The sequence below is a fragment of the Urocitellus parryii genome, chromosome Y (genome assembly GCF_045843805.1).
Source record: "Urocitellus parryii isolate mUroPar1 chromosome Y, mUroPar1.hap1, whole genome shotgun sequence".
In the NCBI taxonomy this organism is placed as follows: Eukaryota; Metazoa; Chordata; class Mammalia; order Rodentia; family Sciuridae; genus Urocitellus; species Urocitellus parryii.
This window is the reverse complement of record NC_135548.1, coordinates 17,336,149-17,360,401: the sequence shown is the minus strand read 5'-3', so window position 1 is coordinate 17,360,401 and position 24,253 is coordinate 17,336,149. Positions and strand designations below refer to the sequence as shown.

Here is a 24,253-nt window from a genome sequence, read left to right as displayed (position 1 = left end):
TCTCCATGTTCCCACTAAGAACATGGTGTCTTGGTTCTCATAAGAGAGAACCATGAACCAGCCAAATAGTCTGTCTGATCAAGCTCTTGATGCACGGAGCATAGTATATGCCACATCCACAGAAGGCCATGCTCCTGACACTGTTGGTACTGAAAGCTGTCAAGCAGTCATAAAGCCTGAGCCATCTGAAATGGCAGGGGAATCCAAATTTTGATGGAGGACTGCCAAGAATTTGAAGACAGGTTATAAAAACACCATAGTAGGTAAATTTTCAAAGCTGATTTCAGGGGTTCTCCCAACTAAATCCTGAGCACTTCTTGAGTTGAGATGTTGGAGCTTCCAATAGATGAAAACCACTTGTAATTCTCTTGGTTTTTGGAATTCCTTAGTCACCCAACTCACCTCAGATCCTGTAAGACTGGGGTGACTCAAGAATTGAAAACAAAAAAAGAGTTTGCTAATGTTTCAGCTTCCTAAAGCTTAGAATTCTATTAAGTCCATCAGAATAAGAAGTCAAACAACTAGCTAGTGACCCTTTTGATGAGGGAAAACTATCACAGATACTCACAAATGGAGTAAGAATCTGAAGGTTCTATGGCAAAATGGTTTCCTAATAATCTACTAGGGGATGCTGGATGGGTCCCACCTTCTCTGACTACTTATTGGAAATCTATGAACACAAAAATGACCTTTCCCTCCCACTTTTAACAAAGCAAAGTGAAGTGCTCTCTGAATTTTGCAGGCAAGTTGTAACTCAAGGGGGGCTTGATTTCTAATTGTTCATATTTTCCTGATGAATTCTCTTAAGTACCTAAATTTCCTGCCATAGAGCATTCTTCTTTTGGAAAAAGTAAAACATCTCCTGTCTGCCTTGTGTGCAAAAGGCATCACATTAGCCTCTTAGCCCTCGAGTCACACTAACAAAACACTGGACTGACTGTGGAGATACAGGATGCTTAGGCAACACAGAAGGGATGGGGTTTTTAAAGTGTGGAGGCAGGGCAAGGCTACAGGATAAGCATTGTCTGCATGAGGGGAAGAGGAGAGGAAGACAGACGTGGAGTGTATGGGTGGGGAGATGGAGGAAAGCGAAAAGATCACTAAAAAGGTGAGGGATGCATATAAGTAGAATAGAGGAAAGTGGAAGAGCCCTGATACTGCACATGGGTGGCCACAGTTCTTTTGGGTGGGATTAAGGTGCTGCATTCTCTTTGAAGATCAACTGATACCTACCTTTTATGGGCATTCACCTTCCAAGGGACTGATGTGTCAACAAAGAGATGAGAACAAGTAGCACAAAGGAAGAAGAGTCTCACCACTGATCACATGAATATCTCTCCATCTCTCTCTCTTTCTCTCTCTCTCTCTCCCTCCCTCCCTCGCCCCTCTCACACACACACAACTTAGGTATCTTATTATGCAAGTGTTCTGCAAAAATCACATCCTTTAGATTGCACAGACTGGCCCCTTAGGAAGCTGAAGTAGGATTTCATCTTTCAGAAGGCTCAAGCTCAGCCCCTGTGAGTTGTTCAAGAGGACTTTGAGGCCATTTTGCAGGTTTTCAATACAACTCTTTCAACATAAGGAGCTCCCTCACTTCCCAGGGGTCAGTGCTCTCCAAGCTGCTCTTAAGAGAACTGTGTCCTAGGAGGGAAAAATCAGAATGCCAATCCATTGGATGTGAACACTGAACTCAAAACCAGGGGAAGACGGAAGATGAGGAGAGACAGACAGAGATAGAGAAGCAGAGGAGAGAGGAGGAAAGACAAGAGAGGGGGAGAGAGAGAAAGCTAGCAGAGGCACATCTGTGTATGTGTGTTTAGAAGGACAACAAAGAAAGAGGAGAGAGGAAGGGAAAGAGAAAAAAGTTGACACTTGAAAAGTCTTTACTGGTGTTGAAGCCACAGTAAATCAGAGGATAGTGAAATTCTGCACAGATTAAATGCCCATCAACAGAAATCTTGGATGTAAATGATGAATTTTATCACAAAACCTCAGAGTCATATGTTAGTGGGCAGGGTTATCAAAATGGAAGCAACAATTACATTCTTCCTATAAACAAAGTGGTTCTGAAAATGGAAGATTGAAGAAAGAAGAATGGCAACAGTTCTGTCAATGATTAAATGGGGAGCAGGGATCATGCATAGGGGGAGCTGGGGAGAGAGGGAGGGGCTGGGTGGCAGCGATAAATATAGAAGCATAATTTAAGAGACAGTAGGAAACTGTGTGTGTTAATTGGAAATGCTTTCTAGAGGCTGCAGTTTGCTCACCATGAATGTCATGATCTTGGGTTCCTTGAGGGAATGTGGACTCCACCCTGTCCCCATGGTGAAGGGAAGAAGCGAGAAACCATGTCATTCAATGGATGAAAGGACTTCCAGTTTATTGGTGGAGGAACCATTTTTTTGTTGTTGTTTTTGTTTTTCTGTTTCATTCTTTGGATTAAAGAGAGAAATGCTGTGGGATCACCACAAAGCCATCCTGTTTGCCAAGGAAAGAGACTCAGATGGGAAGGTTTGAGAACGGCCACACCCCACGTTAGAGCAACAAGATGGATTCTCCTTTCTGCTCTTGGCTGCCAAAAATTTTGGTTAATCAAGAGAGCATTTGTTCCAAAGGAAATGGAGGTATTGGGAACCGGCTCTGAGAGGAAGATCCCTCCAGTTTATCTGGGACAGTTCTTTTCCCAGAGCCTGACTCTGTGTCACATGATAGAGCAGAAGGGTCCATGCTCGCTCATCAGAAAGCTCACTCATCAACTGAGAGTTGAAGCCTGTTATACATTTGGTATAAAATGCTTGATTTTCTTTTTTTTTAATAAAAATGGCAAAAGGTGAACCTTCAGGAAGTTTCTGCCAACCAGCCCTTATTCTGAATTTTTGTGATTCAGATCATTTCCTCCTTCCATCACTTCCCACACCATTGCTATAGAAGCAGGGTATTTTATGGTCTCAAAGATGACCTAGGATCCTGATGTCCAAGTTCTGGCTGTATCCCAGATGAAAATAAAGGAAGCACTGAAAAACAAAGCTTAAACTTGAATCAACACATGCTCCTGAACCATCTCAGGCCTACCAAATATCTGGCAGGTGTTTGGAGGAGACAAGAAATCTGATTTTATAATGAGCACCAAGGTTTATCTCATGTGGTCATCCCACGTGGAAGCCACTGAAAACCAAACCCTCTGTGTTTTATCTGTGTAAACTAAAACTGAGAGAGGGAAGAGCTTCCAAAGCCACACTCAGCTGAGACCAGAATGCAAACATGGCACTTCTCAATCCAGAACATTTCTTGTATATCAACAATTTCCCTCAAAGCATAAATAAGATCTGAATCTTCTCTACCACCTAAGTTAGGACTGATGTGAGCTTACATCTGGGAACTCTACATTTATGATGATGAGGAGGAGCCAGCCTTGGTGAGGGTGACAACTAATTGTCACTTATGTGCTTGGTGTTTTATGAAAACTTACTTAATCTTCAAAACAATCCTATAGGGTAGGCAGTACAGTTGAATTTAAATAGGGAAGTTATTCAAGATCCACATGGCTAGAAAGATATGGAACTGGGATTTAAGTTTGGGATAGACAGAGCACAGAAGAAGCGTCCAACATCCTCAACATGCCTGTGCATTTTAGCATTTCACCTTTTGGTCACACAGGACATTCTTAGCCTATGGTGCATTACCTCTCTCCATCTTACTATTTCCCCTTCTGTCCTCCACACCTGTTGTAAGTACAATAGAGCGTGGTATAATGAACCTGGAATGAACAGGAAGATGACTGGAGATGGAGGGAAGCACTGGTGTTCAAGGAGGTAAGTGCTGAGAAGGTTTGTAGGAGTGAGCATGACAGGAGGGACCAAGCACAGAACCAACTCATGGCACACTTCTTTCCCCAATCTCATACCTAGATCTTACAAAATTGAAAACAGGACTTAGATGAAGATCAAAGTAAGCACTGGCTATGTTCCCCAGCCCCCAAATACAGGGGCTCTGGTTTTACTATGTGAGGATGTGATTTAAGGCTTCTTGTTTCAGAAAGACTATAGGAAAGCTCCTCTTTACCATCCTCTCTGCCTCCTCCCACTCCTGTCTTTTGGATTTAAGTACCTATCTTGGGAAAGACACAGCAAGTTCTGAGCTACTTACTACAAGAGAAGGCCCACCAAAGTGGTGACCTTGGACATGGTCTCATCAATAAAATGTGCTATTTCTTCTCCTTGCTTGGTGGGCTGGAGGTGTGGGAGGCTAAATAGGAGAGAGGAGAAAAGAGAAACCAGAAGTAGACCTCTGATCCTATACCCTGATGAGGAATAGAAGTCCTTTCTCCTATACAGAAGCATGAAAGGTGGGATGGTGAGTGTTGACTCTGATATGCTCCATGACTATCCCTACTAACTACCCATAGAGCAGCGAGCTCTATGTTTCTCCAGTGGAGCTGATTTGCCTTCATTCATTCATGCTCTTCTTTATTCCACTCTTGTATAAATGATGGATAAAAGAAACCCAGTCCTATAACTTAGGAATTCAATCATGCCTTTGTGACCATATGGATCAGTTAATTCAATTCTGCTTCAGGCCTCCAATCACCATGAAGAGTCAATACAAAGCATCAACCCATTGAAAAATGGCATTATCTTTGTTTTTGTCGCTTGCTCCAAAAAAGAGCCAGTACCCTTAAATGGAGAGAGAAATGAGGCAGGGAGATGATAGAAATAAGCCTCTCAGGGAAGGCTGAGGATTATGACCACCCCTTGAGGCTAGAGCCCAACCAATAGGAGGTGCTGCTGATCTCCAGGGATGCCACATCTGCCTTCCCTTCAGCATCTCCAGCAGGAAGCTCTTAGCTTATGATCCGCCTCCACAGCCCCCTGGGAAAGCTATATCATGAGCATTTGAGATCATTTCATATTTCATAAATGGGCTTAACTCAGACTCATGAGGTCACCAAGGAGGCCTACTGGATTTAATTATGCTGGAAAGGGAGCAGCCAGAAACATCTCACATGGCTCAGGAGAGACGCAGCTCAGAGAAAATCAAAGGGAGATCTGATGTGATATGAGTTACTCTATTCAGGATGAGGGGCTAAAACCACACAGGAATGCAAGGAGAAAGAAACCCACAGTTACTGAGCCAATAGCATCCAAGTATATTCTGGTCCCAACCCATTCCTAGGAAGGCTTTGGGAAGTAAGTTGAGTTCATGCTACACTGATAAGTACATGATAAGCTTTATGGCACAGGCCTGAATGCCCAGATCCTTAATTTAAAAAAAATATCTGATAAAGTTTCAACAGGGGTTAATAGACTTGGTCTCTTTCACTATTAGTTCCAACCAAGTTCTGACTCTACAGTATGAAGCTGGCAGGTTTTGCATAAAATTGATTCAAGGACAATTTTGATGGGACAGACAAGAATCCATGGGAAAGCACATGAGAAAGTGTTGACAGAATATTAGGTGAGGAAGAATACGTTAAATCTCATATCATATATAATGTAATCATGATTTTAATTTACATGCAGTATTTATATACACATATATGGCATTTATTAAAATCATTGCAAATGCCCACTGTCTCCTGGATGTTATCAGTTTATTCCTTTGAGATTGATTCAACTGGTTGGATCACCAGAGGACTGTTTCTTTCATTATTTACTGACATGTTTCATCAGTAGTCTCAGGTTCTCAAGGATTGGAATTGTACTATAAATTTATATAATCATGTATAATATATTATATATTATGTTCTATATAATAATCATGTTGATGTTGTAGAACAAATGAACTAACAAATCCTCAGAGCAGAAACAAAGTTGGCAAAGTTAATCTTCCCTCAAGTGGTCCCAGTCTTAGGCCCCTACCATTGGATGACTTGAATGTCATGTCCATCATTCAAATTCCCATGCTACTTGCAACATTTCCTGGACAGGATGTAGCTGCTGTGATTCTTTTCCTTTTTACTAAGATGCTCTTATAGCTTTTTTGTTACCATAATAGTATTGTGTAGTTTAGAAGCACCTGTTAGCTGGCAGTCATTTTTGAATATAAGTCCAAGAAAACAAGATGAGAAACTCAGGTTTTATTTCTTCCCAAATAACCCAGTGAAAAATCAGAAAATATCAAGCATATTACACATAACATGTATATTAAATAATATTATTAAATTAATGTCACCAGAAATAATATAATATTAATAGCTTTTGGATCTAAGTGGTGACTCACAGATATACATTATACTATTCTTTCCAGTTTTTAAGATTAAACATATCCAAGTTTGGAACATTAAATTGAAGGCAAAAAAATACACAGACACGACCCCCACACATATAAGCACACATGCGCATACTCAGGCACACGGGTCAGTTAGGCTACTAACAATTGCATTGTGTTTGCTTATTAATTCATTTAAAATTCATGGGTTTGCACATATTTATTGAGGGGCAACTGAGTTTAGTGAGAGCAGCATGTATTTTGAAGTCAGTCAAATAGAAGGCAAAGATGAGCTTGTTCTGTGGGGCAGCTACTTGAACTCTTGGAGTTCAACATCATCCTTTCATCATTAGAGATGCTGATCATTGTATCAATATCTGTGAATTATTATTATTATTATTATTATTATTATTATTACTAAAATGTGGCAGTCATATTTTAGATCCATATTTTAAAATACTTTCATATTTTGTTTCTCAAGATCTCTTAAGTCAATAAATACCATGCATTTAAGATGGCATTTGGCCATGTAGAAAATTTGTTCTCAAACACTTTAGTAAAAACACACTATTATGAATATACATAGTTATGCATGGTTATGTATATGTGCTATAAATATTTCATACTGCATACACATTATACATGCATATGTGCATATGTTAGAGAGAAATTATGTGTTTGCATATGCAGGGAGAGAGAAGGAAAGGGTTTATAAATGATCAAGCAAATTGAGTAAGATGTTAGCTGTAGATGGTGTTCAGTAGAATCTCCATTTATATGTGCTTTATGCTATTTTTCAATTCATTTGTATAAGATTAAAATTATTTCCAAATAAAACATTTTTAAAAAAAGATGCTTGGTGGCTAGGAGGAAAAGGAAAGCATTTATGTCTATAATAGTCATCTTTTCCTCAAGGTTCTTGAATGAAATATGTACAAATAGAGCTTTGTCTGAGATTCAGGTGCTTCATTTTCAGAGACTAAACCCCCAGTCCTGTATGACTCCCTTAGGGTTGTATGCATAATACAACAAAGCCTTTGATTTAGGCTAGTCACGAGCCTGTGGCTTACAATAAACTTTTTTTTCTCTCTACAAAATGACACTTAATGCAGTAAAGAGTCATGGTTAGGCTGGTGGATTCTGAAGATGGATTGCTTAGGTTTGAATTCTGTCACTTAAAGGAATAATGTTGCAGATAGGGATATAGCTAGGTAGACTATTTACCTAGCATACATAAGGCCCTTGCTTCAACCACTAAAACTGTGGGGGAAGATAAAGAATAAAAGTTATTATAAACATTGAGTTTGGGAACTTTTGCAATGGTAGGGATTGAACCTAGAACATCCCCAACCCTAAGCTACATCCCCAACCTAAGAAGAAGTTCTTTTAGAGTATGAGCCAGATGAAGTCATCAAGGGGAAGGAAGGAAGGAAGGAAGGAAGGAAGGAAGGAAGGAAGGAAGGAAGGAAGGAAGGAAGGAAGAAAAAGATTGGAAGGAAGGAAGGAGGAAATAAATAGAAAGGAAGGAGAAAAGAGGAAGTAAGTAAGGAAGAAAGAGGTAGGAAGAAAGAAAGGAACAAAGGAAGAACAGAAGGAAAGACGGAAGGAAAGTAGAAAGGTAGATCAAATGGGAAAACAGATGCTGTGTGTTAGACAGTACCATGCTTATCCTCTTGCTTACCCCAATTCTAGAAACCATAACCATGTAGCTGTTTTCTACCCCCTTGGAGAATAAGAAAATGCGTAAATACAGACCCGCACTTGGTGAAGTCTGATATCTAACTTGGGTGAGTGAGCAATAACAACAAAATTAATTGGTTTATGCTAAAGACCTTAGTATTGATTCCAGAAAATGTTTTCTGAGAATAAGTCAAGAGCCTCACAGGTGACAGTAATTTCTCCTATCACATTATGGCAAGTCAGAAGCATAGGTAATTTCTTTGTCTTCCCATCACCATAAAATGCAGGATTTTTTTTCAAAGTTAATTGTCATTTGGTTAACTTCAATGGGACAGAGTGAGAACTCAGTAACTAATAGTGACAAATGTTTAATGAAATGCAAATGTATTATGAATTCATAAAAATGCCATTTATGATGGAACCTTTGCTTTTTCACTTTTTAATTAAAGATTATAGGGTCCCTAAGTAAATATCTCCACCCAGAGAATAAGAAAAGAGTGAAGACATCAATAGATAAACTCTATTCAGGTTACATCAGATACACATTTTAACCTCTCTGAATCAATGGTTATGAACCTATTTTTCAATAGCAGTGGATACTTCTATTGATAGTAAGTGCACTGCTATAGCTACAAACACAGATGAAAGAAGTTTCCTGGTTGTGTTGGGCAGGGCCTCAAATTCTCAGAGCTCCTAAGTCAACTCCAGGTACTCAAGGCTCTGCACAGTCCAGATTAATATCTTGTTATTAGCTGAAAGATTCACAATCCTTTCACCATCCAGGATTCTGTGTTATTATTTTTCTTCCAAAGCTTCTAAAACTTCCTATTATGTCATCAAAGGTGAATTACCTATACCAGATGCTTTACATATTATCTGCTTTAATCTTCCCAAATACCTTATTAGGTAAGTTCTATTTTACCTACCTAGTATAGGGAAAAATATCTATTTTATCTAAGTTCACCCAGAAATTGTGGAACTGAGTTCTGAACCCAGTTCTGGTTCCAGACACTTAAGCTACTCAGTTAAGCTACTCAGTTAACTCGCAATAATTATGTATTCATTAAAATTTTTTTTTGTGGGGCCAGGATTGTGTCTCAGTGGTATGGCACTTGCCTAGCATGTGTGAGGCACTAGGTTTAATCTCCGAAACCACATAAAAATAAATTAAAGGGCGGCGCGGTTGGCACACATGGAAGGCCATCCCACTTGCTGTGTGGTTGGTACAGATGGAAGGTGGCACAGAATGCAGAGGCTTTGCTTGTGGGTCACCAGTCAGAGCTCTGAACACAGCACAAGGTCACCCCAGCACCCCCCACCTCACCAAACACCCTAAGCAGGAAACAGATGGAATCCATCTTGGAAAACCTTACTCACCATCTATCAGTTGGTGTGGCTACCAGTGCAGTTCTGTGGCTGACCAGAGAGATTTTGGAACTATACAAGAGCAATATAAATATATAGGGGAAAAACATTAAAACAACAGTCACACAGAGCTGGAAAGAAACATGAGCAGTATAAAAAGACAAGGAAAGAAAGGAACATAAATGATGTAGAGCAGTTCAACATTAGATGAGGTAATATCTGCAGCAAAAGGAATGTCAGATAAAAATTTCAGGATATACATGGTTCAGATGATCTAAAGTCTCAAGAAAGACTTTAGACAGCAAATGAAGACAATGAAAGATCACTTTGACAATGGATTTATATAAACAAATCCAGGAAGCAAAAGATCAACTCTACAGGGAGATAGAGGTTATACAAAAACAAAACAAAACAAACAAAAAAACTCAAAAAAAAACCCAAAAAACAAAACACAGAAATCCTGGAAATGAAGGAAAAAATAAACCAAATTAAAAACTCAAATGAGAGTATCACCAGCAGAGTAGAACATTTAGACGATAGAACATTAGACAACAAAGTATATCATCACAAAGAGTGTAGACAGCACAGCAAGATTGATAAGAAACCATGAGCAGAATATCCAAGAAATGTGGGATAGCATAAAGAGACCAAATTTAAGAGTTAATGGGATACAGCAAGATATAGAGGTCCAAACCAAAGGATTGAGCAATCTGTTCACTGAAATAATATTAGAAAACTTCCCAGACATAAAGAATGAAACAGAAATCCAAATCCTAGAAGCCTACAGAATGCCAAATGTGCAAAATCACAAGAGATCCACACCAAGACACATTGTAATGGAGATTCCCAATATACAGAACAAGAGAGAATTTTAAAAGTCACAAGGAAAGGAAGCAGATTAGATTTAGAGGTAAACCAACTAGGTCAATGGATGATCTTTCAACACAGACTCTGAAACCTAGAAGATCCTGGAACAACATATTTCAAATGCTGAAAAATAATGGGTTCCAACCAAGAATCTTGTATCCAGCAAAATTAAGCTTCAGGTTTGAAGACGAAATAAAAAACTTCCATGATAAACAAAAGTTAAAAGAATTTACAGGTAGAACACCAGCACTTCAAAACATCCTTGGCAAAATATTTCATGAAGAGGAAATGAAAAATAACAATGAGAACCAACAGTAGGAAGTAGTACAGTAAAGGAAAAACTAATCAAAGAGGAAAAACATAAAATGTTAAATAACAAAAATAAACAAATATGGCTAGAAATATAAACCGTATCTCAATAGTAACCCTAAATGTTATTGGCTTAAACTCACAAATCAAAAGACATAGGTTTGTAGACTGGATTAAAAAATCTAACAATATGCTGCCTACTGGAGACTCATTTGATTGTAAAAGATATACACAGACTGAAGGTGAAAGGTTGGGAAAAATTATACCACTCACATGGACCTCAGAAGCAAGCAAGGGTGTCATATCAAATAAAATAGACTTCAAGCCAAAGTTAATCAAAATGAATAAAGATGGATACTACATACTGCTCTAGGGAATCATACACCAACAAGACATAACAATCATTAATATATATATATGCCCCAAACAATGGTGCAGCTATGTTCATCAAAGAAAATTTTCTCAAGTTCAAGAGTCAAATAAAACACAACACAATAATCCAATATAAGCGTCTCACCACTGAACAGATCTTCCAAACAAAAGTTGAATAAAGAAACTATAGAACTCAATAAGACAATTAATAATTTATACTTAATTTACATATATAGAATATATCAACCAACATCAAGAAGATACACTTTTTTCTAAGAAGTACATGGATCCTTCTCAAAAATATACCATATATTATGTCACAGGGCAACTCTTAGCAAATACAAAGAAGCAGAGATACTATCATGCATTTTATCTGATCATAATGGATTGAAATTTGAAGTCAACAATAAAATAAGAAAGAAAAATTCTTACATCACATAGGGAATGAACAATATGCTTCTGAATAAACAATGGGTTACATAAGACATCAAGAAGAAAATTTTAAAAATTCTTAGAGGTAAATGAAAACTCAGACACAACATATTGATATCTCTGGGACACTATGAAAGCAATACTAAGAGGAAAATTTATTGCATAGAATTCATTTCTTAAAAGAAGAAAAAGCCAACAAATAAATGATCTCACACTACATCTCAAAGCCCTATAAAAAGAAGAACAAATCAGCAGCAAATGCAGTAGAAGGCAATAAATAATTAAAATCAGAGCTGAAATCAATAAAATTGAAACAAAAGAAAAAATTGAAAAAATTGACAAAACTAAAAGTTGGTTCTTTGAAAAAATAAATAAGATTGACAGACCCTTAGCCATGCTAATGAAGAGAAGAAGAGAGAGAACTCAAATTACTAACATACTGGATGAAAAAGGCAATATCACAACAGATACTACAGAAATACAGAAGACGATTAGAAATTATTTTGAAAACCTATATTCCAATAAAATAGAAGATAGTGAAGATATCGATAAATTTCTTAAGTCATATGATTTGCCCAGACTGAGTCAGGAGGATACACACAATTTAAACAGACCAATATCAAGCGAGGAAATAGAAGAAGCCATCAAAAGATTACCAACCAAGAAAAGCCCAGGACCAGATGGATATACAGCCGAGTTTTACAAGATCTTTCAAGAAGAACTAATTCCAATACTCTTCAATATATTTCAGGAAATAGAAAAAGAGGAAGTACTTCCAAATTCATTCTACGAGGCCAATATCACCCTGATTCCAAAACCAGACAAAGACACCTCAAAGAAAGAAAAATTCAGACCAATATCTCTAATGAATATAGATGCAAAAAATCATCAATAAAAATCTGGCAAATCAGATACAAAAACATATCAAAAAGATTGTGCAACATGATCAAGTGGGATTCATCCCCAGGATACAAGGTTTGTTCAACATAAGGAAATCAATAAACATAATACATCACATCAATAAACTTAAAGATGAGAACCACATGATCATCTTGATAGATGTAGAAAAAGCATTAGACAAACACAGCAACAGCATCCCTTTATGTTCAAAATACAAGAAAATGTAGGGATAACAGTAACTTACCTCAACATTGTAAAAGCTATCTATACTAAGCCTCAGGCCAGAATCATTCTAAACAGAGAAAAAATGAAGTCATTCCCTCTATAATCTGGAACAAGACAGGGTTGCCCTCTCTCACCACTTCTATTTAGCATAGTTCTTGAAACATTGGCCAGTGTATTTAGACAGATGAAAGAAATTAGCACTATTTGCTGATGTATGATTCTATACCTAGAAGACCCAAAAAAACTCTACCAAGAAACTTGTAGAATTAGTAAATGAATTCAGCAATGTGGCAGGACATAATATCAACACCCATAAATCAAAAGCATTTCTGTGTATCAGTAACAAATCCTCTGAAAAAGAAATGAGGAAAACTATTCCATTCACAATGTCCTCAAAAAAAAATAAAATAAAATACTTGGGAATCAACCTAACAAAAGAGGTGAAAGACTTTTACAATGAGAACTATAGAACCATAAAGAGAGAAACAGAAGAAGACCCTAGAAGATGGAAATATCTACCTTGCTCATGGATAGGCAGAATTAATATTATTAAAATGACCATACTACCAAAAGCACTATACAGGTTCAATGCAATTTCAATCAAAATCCCAATAGCATTCTGCATAGAAATAGAAAAAGCAATCCTGAAATTTATCTGGAAAAATAAGAGACCCAGAATAGCTAAAGCAATTCTAAGCAGGAGGAGTGAAACAGTTGGTATCATTATACCAGACCTTAAACTATACTACAGAGCAATAGTAACAAAAACAGCATAGTACTGGCACCAAAACAGGCTGGTGGACCAATGCTACAGGATAGAGGACACAGAGACTAACCCACAAAACTACAACTACCTTATATTAGACAAAGGTGCTAAAAGCATTCACTGAAGAAAGGATAGCATTTTCAATAAATGGTGCTGGGAATACTGGAAATCCATATGCAACAAAATGAAATTAAATCCATATCTCTGACCATGCACAAAAGTTAACTCAAAATGGATCAAGGATCTATGGATTAAATCAGAGACTCTGTATCTAGTAGAAGAAAAAGTAGGCCCTAATTTCCAACACGTGGGGCTAGGCCTCAACTTCCTTTATAAGATGCCTATAGCACAAGAATTAAAACCAATAATTAACAAATGGGATGGATTCAAACTAAAAAGTTTTTTTTTTTCTCAGCAAAAGAAATAATATGTGAGGTGAATAGGGAGCCTACATCCTGCAAACAAATTTTTACCCCTAACACATCAGATAGAGCTCTAATCTCTAGGGTACATAAAGAGCTGAACAAGATAAGTACCAAAAAATAATCCAATAAATGAATGGGCCAAGGACCTGAACAGACACTTCTCAGAAGAGGATATACAATCAATCAACAAATATATGAAAAAAAATGCTCATCATCTCTAGCAATCATAAAATGCAAATTAAAACTTCTCTAAGATACCATTTCACTCCAGTAAGAGTGCCAGCCATTATGAAGACAGACAAGAAGCGCTGGAGAGATGCAGGGGAAAAGGTACACTCATACACTGCTGGTGGGACTGCAAATTGGTGTAGCCAATTTGGAAAGCAGTATGGAGATTCCTTGGAAAACTGGGAATGGAACCACCATTTGACCCAACTATTCCTCTTTTCAGACTAAAACCTAAAAATAGCATATTATAGGAACACAGCCACATCAATGTTTATAGCAGCACAATTCAAAATTGATTAACTCTGGAGAAACCTAGATGTCCTTCAGTGGATGAATGTATTAAAAAATATGGCATTTATTCACAATGGAATATTACTCAGAAATAAAAAAGAATAAATTAATGGAATTTGCAGGGAAATGGATGGCATTAGAGAAGATTATGCTAAGTGAAGTTAGCCAATCCACAAAAATTGAATGCCAAATGTCTTCTCTGATATAAGGGGGGTGACTCAAAATGGGTTGGAAGGGAGAGCAAGAGAGAAAGATTAACTTTAGATAGGGAATAGGAGTGGGAGGGAAAAGAAGGGAGAAGGGGAATAGCATGGATGATGAAAGGAGATCCCCATCATTATACATAATACATGTATGAAGATGTGAATTTGGTGTCAACATGACTTATATATAATATATAATTAAATGATAAATTATTATATAATTGTGTATTAAGAATTGTAATGCAAGGCTGAGGATATGGCTCAAGCAGTAACATGCTCGCCTGGCATGTGCAGGGAACTGGGTTCGATGCTCAGCACCACATAAAATAAAATAAAGATGTTGTGTCCACCAAAAACTGAAAAATAAATATTAAAAGAATTCCCTCTCTCTCTCTCTCTCTCTCTCTCTCTCTCTCTCTCTCTCTCTCTCTCTCTCTTAAAAAAAGAATCATTATCATTATGCAAATCAATAAATAAATATATTTTTAAAAATAAAAATTTATATATAATATATATTAATAAAAAGAGATTTCAGCACCTAGCCAACCCACAAAATTTCTTCCCCAGCTTAAATGAAGTACAAAAGAAATCCCTATCTCTATCTCTCTAGCTGGATTAATTTGCTCCTGTTAATTCTTTAGATTTTATTTCTCTTTCAACATACAATCTCTGTTTCATTTTGTGAAGTCCAGTGTGTTCCCTGTCTAAATTTTTCCATTCACTTGACAGTCAAAAGAACTGGTTTCTTCAAGGATTAAGTCAGGAAGCAGTTTTTAACTACAACAAATTGAAACATTTGCACAAGGAAGTGTTGCTTTTATAAGGGATGGGAAACTTCAAATGTGATTACAATCAACCTTTGGCTTCCTAATCTGTTCAACAATAGGCCATAGCATTAAGGGCAATTTCAATGTGCAGCATGTGGGTCCCATTTTTTCATTCTTAGACATAGTTCTTTACTGTTCAGCACAGTTTATGCATTTTAATCAGGCTTTTTCAGTCTCCCTTAATAAATCACTACAAAGGGAATGTATCAAAACAAGAACTATTATGCAGTACCCTTACACATTATTTGCCGCACTAGAGTTTCACTAAGTACTGGAATTCAAAAAATAATAATAATAAAACAAAATAAAGTTATTATATCCATGTAGAGCTAAAATATGTTTTAAATTTTCTTATAGTTATAGATGGACATAATGCATTTATTTTATTTTTTTATCTTTATGTTGTGCTGAGTATTGATCTCAGACCCTCACATGGGCTAGGCAAGCATTCTACCACTGAGCTACAACCCCAGCCCCATGTTATAAGTTCATTTTTAATTCTCATGACACTTATGATCTTAATCATCCTCATTGTGCCCAGTTGGGTGTCCACCTTTCTTATCCTTCCAGATCTCTTATTGGCAGGTCATAGTCACACAAAAGGAATATGAAACCCAGACTTTGGGGATTATTCATGCTGGTTATACTCCTGTCTAAAACTCTGAAGAGTTCCCTTCATATCCCAGTGTGGATCTGTGGTTCTACAACCTCCAGTTGAACTCAGAGGCTGTTATAAAACTATTTACTAGAAAGTCATTCTCTTTCCCTATAAGAAATATTAAATTATGATTAACTATAGAAGGGGCCACATTGCCAAGTGGTAATTAAATGTTAGGCTCAGTACACCATAAGATCAATAAATCTAAAAGTAATTTCTTCAGGTTTACTTCCCCAAAGTTTGTCATTGCTGTTATTGTTGTTTGTTTGTTTGTTTTACTTTCATTTCTGTAGCTCTTAATCACAGAATGATTCACAAAACTCTTCTGAGATGTGGTCTTTGACTAGACAGCTCTTAAATGAAACACAAGGGGTAACCAAGGTGAAAGTCAAGTCCAGTAAGACTAAAAGTGAAAACAATAACATTCATATATATGGTTCCTAGGCTGTTCAAAGCATTGCTCTGTTTCTTAGATGTTAACCTCATTTAGTCCTCACAAGTCTTGAAGTTAGCTATAATTATTCTAGAAATCTTTTAGTCCCAGATTGTTGACCTAACTTATCCAGGGTCAGTAGGCTAGAATGTAATACCTTGATTCCAGCAAGGGTGAGTGGTCTCAAAGATGTTTACCTAATCAGCATATTTATATAGATTCTTTCTTATTTTGTATCTATTATTTCCTTGAGAGAATTTAGGCCATGCTATCATATCAAAGAAGGGCAAGAATCTCAACAATTTAAAATAAAATTTTATTTTTCACTTTTTTTTCCCATTGAGGGTTGATTGAGAGCTCTGCTTGAAAATGTGCCCATTCTAGGTACCAGGCAAAATATCAAAATTGCAGGTCATTGTGCCAGAGGGTAAAGACTTGTGCTCTGTGGATACGAAGGGTTATGACTACAAGTAACACCTGCTATTGTCCCAAGAAGGTCACATGATCATCCCTAACTTCAGGTGAGGTGCCCAAGGAAAGAGCAAGAAGTGGAAATACTTTGTAAAGAGTTCCATTGACTCAGTTCTATTTCAAGTATAAACCACTGGTAGAAAAAAGGGAAGATATACAGATTTACAGGCAAGCATCTTTCTGATACAATTAAGTAAAATTTAAGCAGAATTATTCTATGGGATTGCAAGGAAGCAGTTAGTGAGATAAGTTTAAATTCAACAACTGTTAAACTCAAGGCAGATCCTGCTTGCAAATAAAGTGCATTTTGGTCCTTGTCCTTTGACAGTTTTCACTAGCTGCCTGACAATTATAACCATGTTTGTGGGTGGTAACTTCATGCTTTCCTTGTGGTTCTGACCTGCCCACTGCACTTCTCTCCCAAATAATCACTAAGTGAATATTCATTGGGTAATTGACTTATTTGTTCACTTATTAATTCATCTACTTGTTTATGAAACATGCTTTGAGTAAGTACTTTGTCATTGACATTAGGCTATGATCTGGAGATACAAAGATAGAGAAAGCATGGATTATAGTCTCAAAGGGTTCACAGTCTACAGGGACAAAGCATACCTAATTTACCCTGCACCTACAACTTTTATGGCAATGGAGGACGGAGGAATGTTGGTAAGTCCTATGGTGATGACCCAAACACTAAGTATTTTCTACTTGTCACACCTAAAACTACCTTTAAGTAGTAGTGGAATCTGTGCCTCCCTCACAATTTGTTATCCAAAGTGTTTCTGAAGTTTTAGCCAATTCTTTCCATACAGAAATTCCTCAACTAGGGATATTTTTCATGTGGATTTTTTTAAGAGAGAGAGAGAGAGAGAGAGAGAGAGAGAGAGAGAGAGAGAATTGAGAATTTTTAATATTTATTTATTTATTTTTAGTTTTTGGCAGACACAAGATCTTTGTTTGTATGTGGTGCTGAGGATTGAACCCGGGCCGCATGCATGCCAGGCCATCATGCTACCACTTGAGCCACATCCCCAGGTCTCATATGGATTTTGCATCATTGTGTTTTATATATCATATACTCCAGAGAAGAGGCAATATAGATCTTTAGGCAGAGTAATTCAGATAAATAAGCAAAAGTAAAAAGGTAGATTAGAAAGAAGTGGTGGATCTGGAAATCCAAATCCTTAGGAAGCCATTGTGACAGGCCTAGGTTGGAGAGACACAGGAGTCAACATTGGGTCTTTATCCTGTAGGGGACCTTGAGTCCCTGGGGCCACTGCTTTCTAGGAGGTATACTCAAACAATGTCATTTTGAGGTTGGAGTCATGAAAGTGAAAGCAGTCTGAGTAGGTGCTGATCTACTTGGTGGTCTACTCTGATCTGTTGAACAAGGGTAGAACCAATGTGCCCATATCCCCAAACATGCATAGTACCAAATAAAGAAGCCAGAAGCAAAAGAAAGGACACACTTATCCCCTTTTCATATATAATGCTCCATTCCATATAAAAGTACAGGGATTTGATTTTTTTTTAAATTCACAAAGAAAGAAAATGACAAGTACTCAGGACCAGTAAGTTGTGGAGAAATGTTTTTTTTTTTTTTAATCTTATTTTTTTTTTTGGTGGGGTTCTTTTTTTTTGTCTTTTTGGAACTGGGGGTTGAACTCAGGAAATGAGTTGTGAATGCAAGGCGGACACTTTGCCACTGAGCTACATCCCAGCCCAGTTGTGGAGAAATGAACAATGAGGTTCATGGATATGGATGGGGTTTATGAAAGTGTTCTGAAATTTATTTTGGTGGTTTTAGAGTATATAAAGTCCTGAAGAAATAAGAAGTAGCTAAAAGCCAATAAATAGGAATATTTCTCACTCTAATTTTGAGAATATGGCTGTGACAACTATGTTGAACAATGGAGTTTCTTGCACATTTGATTTAGATGAACTTACTGTCATCATTTTTTACAAAATTCCCTTGTTTCATGGGGATTTGAGGTTATCTTTCTGATGATTAGGAAGAGGAGGGAAAGAGTGATATGTATGGTTGACTACAAGTATAAATAAGAAAAAACTGAGCAATGTCTGTGGCTGTGCTCAAAAAAAGGTGCCACAGACAAAAGAAATACAGCATATACTGGGGTAAGGAGTTCCTTATTCTTAGGATTTTCATAAGACTTGGAGAGAATTTTATTTGATGTCCCAAAAGAATGGAGAATCCTAGAATTGGTGAAAGACCTATCCATATATTTCATAAATATAATTTTTAAGTTTTAATTAACAAATACAAATTGTACATAAGTGTTCTTATCATAAAAGATAACAAGAATGTGGGAGCAATACACATGTCAATTAGCTCAATTTAGTCATTCCATTTACAATGTATATATATTTCAGAAGATCATTTGTATGCTGTTTTAGTCATCTATTCACTGATGTGACCAAAAGACTTGACAAAAACAATTTTAGAGGAGAAAAGTTTATTTGGGGGCTCATGGTTTCAGGAGTCTCAGTTCATAGGAGACTATCTCCATTCCTTAGCATTTAAGGTAAGGCAGAACATCATGGCAGAAGAGTAGTGGCAGAGGGAAGTATCTCACATGATCAGGAAGCAGAGAGAGACTATATTCATTAGGTACAAAATATATACCCTAAAGGCATGACCCCCAGTACCACTTCCTCTAACCACACTCTACCTGCCTTCAGTTACCACTCTGGTGATCCCATCAAGGGATTAATTTACCAGTTGAGTTAAGGCTCTCTTAACCCAATCATTTCTTCTCTGAATGTTCTTGCATTCCCTCACACATGAGCTTTAGTGAGAGAATGAGACACTTAATATCTAAATCATAAAATATGATAAGAACACTTAAATTCTACTCTCTCTGAATTTTCAAATATAGAGCACAATAGAATATTCATTAATTTTTTTTTTTTTTACACAGGGAACAGTTTGATTGGTTTCTCCAGGTCTTTTAAAGAAGTGAACCTGTGCTACTATAAACATCAAAATACAATATAAAATTTCCATTATCAATGCATTCAAAATTTTCTTCCAACCATCCCTTGCTTCTTTGTGTAACTAATCCCTGCTAACAAGATTGTTAGGCCTACCCACAGCTTTTTTATATTGTTGTAGGAATTTTAACCAGGAGACTAGAAATTTCTACATTGCAGACAGTTAGATGGAGGGGCCTCTCTTTGCCTTTATTCTGTACATAAACCTTACTACTGTGAAGAGAATATAGACAAGAGATTGACAATAGCAGTAAAAATAGAAAGTAGCAGAGAAAACTCAGACCCAAGATGTCAGTGACAGGAAGCAATAGAGATGGTCAATGACAATGTGAAGAAAGAGAATGCAGAGTTCTCAGGAAACCCTGAAATCTTGATGACAGGAGGCATGGTGCATGTGTGCACACACATATGTGAACACACTGTGAGTGAATACTTGTCAGGGAGAGATGTTAAAATGAAAGGTGAAGAGTCAAAATGGGAACAAAGTTCCAGCTGATTCAGAAAGTTTAATTCCTTACAAAGGTGGATGTCTATATATGCGTAAAAAAATTTAAGTTTTCAAGAGTTTTGAGATGCCCATATAATTATATTTCTAAAACACAACACTGTAAGTTGAGTTGGTTTATATAATTGGATGTGGTTTCTATATTTATTGTCTTATTCATTGACTTGCTTCTTTATTTCTTATTTATTTGTTTATTCAACTGAAAGTTAAGTACCTAAGAAGTGCTCCACACTGTGTGATTGATAGACAGCAGTCATGGGCCCTACCTCTGTAAAATGTAAAGAAACCAAAAATATGTTTTCCACAATTAATAGAGTACAATCATAGTAAATCCTAAGATGGAAATATAGACAAATATAGAGTATATGTTATAAATAAGTGATTTATTTTGTGTGGTTGAAGTAGGATTCCTTATGAAACTGGTATTTAATGGAGTATCTGAAAGATAAGTAAGAACTAGGTAAGAGAAAAGGTGAGGGTGGGAGAATATTACAGACAAATGGAAACTCAGACTCAAAAGACTAAAATTCTGGATTAGAATATGGCTTTGGCTGGTGGGGTCAGAAAATACAGAAAAGATAAGCAATGTTGGTTATAATTTTGGACTCTAGAGATTTGAAGGTATGATATCATGAAGAACTTTCAAAAATGATTATTTTATGGTGAGCTAAAAGCTACTAAAGGAATTTAACCAAGTGAATTACATGAAGTGTTGTATTTTAAAACAGCTTCCAACAAGGAGTTAGGAATTCATTGAAGAAAGAATAATAATGTGAAATAGAGAAGATGATACAGAAGTTCAAGTGAGAGGTGATGGGTTTGGATAATGTGATGTCATCAAATTTAGAAATAGGTGAACTGAGAACAGAGTTATTAGAAGTTATGTTGATAAATTTGATAAATTTTTGTATGTGAGGAGATTACATAAATTTTAAATATCACATCGATATTTGCGTTAGTAGATATTTGCTACTTCAGTCACATTACCCTTTATATCAGTAGTCAGCAAACTTTCTGTAGCAACTAGCTAGTAAACATTTTAGGCTTTAAGGGAAACACAATTCCCCCTCCATCAATTCAGTAAAAATGTAAGAAAAATAATTCTTATCTTATAGGCTCTAAAAACACAGACCATCAGCCAGAGTTGGTCTGTGGCCAAAGTCGGCCCAGCCCTCCTTTCACCTTGAAGTATTTATGATTCAATTAGAGTTTTTTTTTGTAATACTCCATCGTATTCATATATATATATATATATATATATATATATATATATATATATATATATATATATACACACACAATATTACTTTATAATATGTTTAACTTGAGTGGTTTATGTTGAAAGTAATTAAGATATCTTTCAAGAGATCATTTTATATCACAAAATTTCCCTTTTTATTTAGAAATTGATCAAGATCATCCAACAAAATATTAAAAGTTCTAGGCTTGACATGGTGGTGCATGCCTGTAACCTCACCAGAGCCAACATGTCCCGGAGAATGAGCAGGCCCAGCCACTGAAGCGATGGAGAAAAAGTGGTGGACAGCTCGCAGGTGGACCTGAAGCTGGTGGCGCACCCTTGCGCCAAGAGCAAGATGTGGAAGTATTTCAGCATCAACACCAATGTCAAAGGATGCATCTTGTAGTGGAAGAAGATCTACTGTCACATCTGCTTGTCCCAGATCGCCTATTCCAAGAACACGTCCAACCTGTCTTACCACCTGGAGAAGAATCACCCCGAGGAGTTCTGTGAATTCATCAAGAGCTACACGGAGCAGATGCTGGAGGCTTTTGTCACAGCCTTCTCCAAATTCAGTCCTGAGTCGTCCTCATCATTGCAGCAGCAGCAGCTGCTGCCACCTGCACAGAACGCACTGGCCTGAAACCTGGCCATGGCTTCTAGGGCACAAGGCAGCAGGAGCTGATGGGCACAGTTCCGTCGCTAATCTGCGAGAGGCTGTGCATCGTTTCCATTGTGGATGAGCCCATGTTCTGTGTGCTGCTCAGGACCACAGAGCCTAGTTATGAGCTGCCCAGTAGGAAGTTCTTCTGCAGCAAGGCTCTGCCAGAGCGCTACAGTTCCATGCGGGAGGCTATGCTCAAGGAACACCTGGACACCGAGTGATGCGGCATCTCCACCGAGCTGTGGCGCAGCAACCACCAGAACCACGCCTATGTGACTCTGGCCATGCACATCCCGGGCCTTGCATCCTCTAATTGCCTGTAGGTGGCCTCCAGGTGCCTAAAGACCTTCGAGGTGTCCAGGAGAATGCAGCTGAGATCATCACGCACGTGCTCTAGGAGATGTTCATTGAGTGGGGCATCAGCACCAAGGTCTTCAGGACCACCAAGAATTGTGGGAAGGACAACGCCAAGGCTTGCTCCCTGCAGGATATCCCCATGCAGATGCTGTGTCTGGGGGGTGGATCTTCAAAGCGGGCATCCAGCAGGCCTTCCAGCTGCCCAAGCTGGGCTTGCTGCTGGTGTGCTGTCTCAGGCTGGTGGCGAACTTCCAGCAGTCCTTGGTGGCCAAGTACATGCTCCACAAGAAGCAGAAGCAGCATGGTGCAGAGCACAGCATGCTGGTCAGCAACCAGGTGGCCTGGTGGGGCAGCAGCCTGGCCATCTGCAGCGGCTCAAGGAGCAGCAGTTCACCATGGCGGGAATCCTGGTGGAGGACAGCAACAATCACCATCTCATGTTGGAGGCCACCAAGTGAGCCACCATTGGCAGTGTGGTGGACCTGCTGCAGACTTTCAAGCAGGTGGCCAAGATGCTGTCCATATCCAAGCATCCAACCATCAGCATGGTGAAGCCGCTGCTGCTGAACATGAAGCTCAACATCAAAGAGATCAACTGCAAGGAGATGAGAATGGCCAAGGAGATCATTTCCAAAGAGCTCTCCAAGACCTCCCAGGAGACGACTGAGATAGACATATTTGTTCCTCAATGTGGCCACCTTCCTGTACCCTTACTACAAGAGATTCCCCTTCCTGTCCGCCTTAGAGAGGCAGCAATTGGAAAACCGAGTGGTGGAGGAAGCCAAAGGCCTCCTGGAAACGTCAAGGACAGCAGCTTCCCGCTGCTGCCGCCTGCGGAGGACAAGCTCTACGCAGTGTCCAAGGGGCCAGTGGCCAAGAAGCCCAGAAGCGTCATCAACAGCATGCTGGCCGAGACCTTCTGCCAGATAGGTGGCGCCGAGGAACAGGAGGAGTTGCACTAGCAGCTGCTGGAGGAGCTGAACAACTTCAAGTCGCAGAAGGTCCTCAGCCTCCAGGGGAACCCACTCAAGTGGTGGTCCGACAGCCTGGCGCTCTTCCCGGAGCTACCCAAGGTGCTCCAAAGTACTGGTGCATGGCCGCCACCTGCATCTTCCCTATGCGCCTCTTCAGCTCCTCAGCCAGCATGATCAGCACCAAGAGGAACGGGCAGGCCTCCGTGCACGTGGACCAGCAGGTCTTTCTGTACAAGAACGCCAGGAAAACCGCCGAGACCAAGCCCGAAGAAGAAGAGTAGGGCCAGTGGGGGCTCAATCAGGAGCACATTTTCCCTCTCGGGTATGCACTCAGCTGCGGCTTCTTTGGGCTCAGGGTCTGGGGCTTCCTATAGGGACGTGTTTGCTGATGCTTTGCTGTAAATAGTGGGTTTTGTCTGGAACCCCAAAGACCAGTTAAAGCTGAAAAGGAAGGATAGAAGGCTGGGGGTTCCCAGGGGCACAGAGTCTTGGGCCTGCCCTGTCCTCTGCCATCTTCCACAAACCAAAGGCCATAACTTCCTTAAAAGACTATCAATGGCTGATATTTAATTTTCCCCAAGAACTGGACATGGTGGTCCATGCCTACAATTCCAGCAGCTTGGGAGGCTGAGGCAGGAGGATCACAAGTTGGAGGCCAGCCTCTGCAACTAGCGAGGCCCTAGGAAACTTAATAAAACCTATTTCTAAAATTGAAATATAAAAATGGCTGGGGATGTGGTTCAGTGGTTAAGTATCCCTGGGCTCAATCCCCAGTACCAAAAATAAATAAATAAAAATAAAAACCAAGGTGGCATGGGGAGAGGCTGGGAGACACA

The 24,253-nt window shown here is 38.5% G+C and overlaps 1 pseudogene; it reads left to right on the top strand.

Moving 5' to 3' along the window:
- Positions 1 to 23,791, top strand: part of LOC144250951 (E3 SUMO-protein ligase ZBED1-like) — a 54,862-nt pseudogene extending 31,071 nt beyond the window's left edge.
- Positions 23,792 to 24,253: the final 462 nt, after the last annotated feature.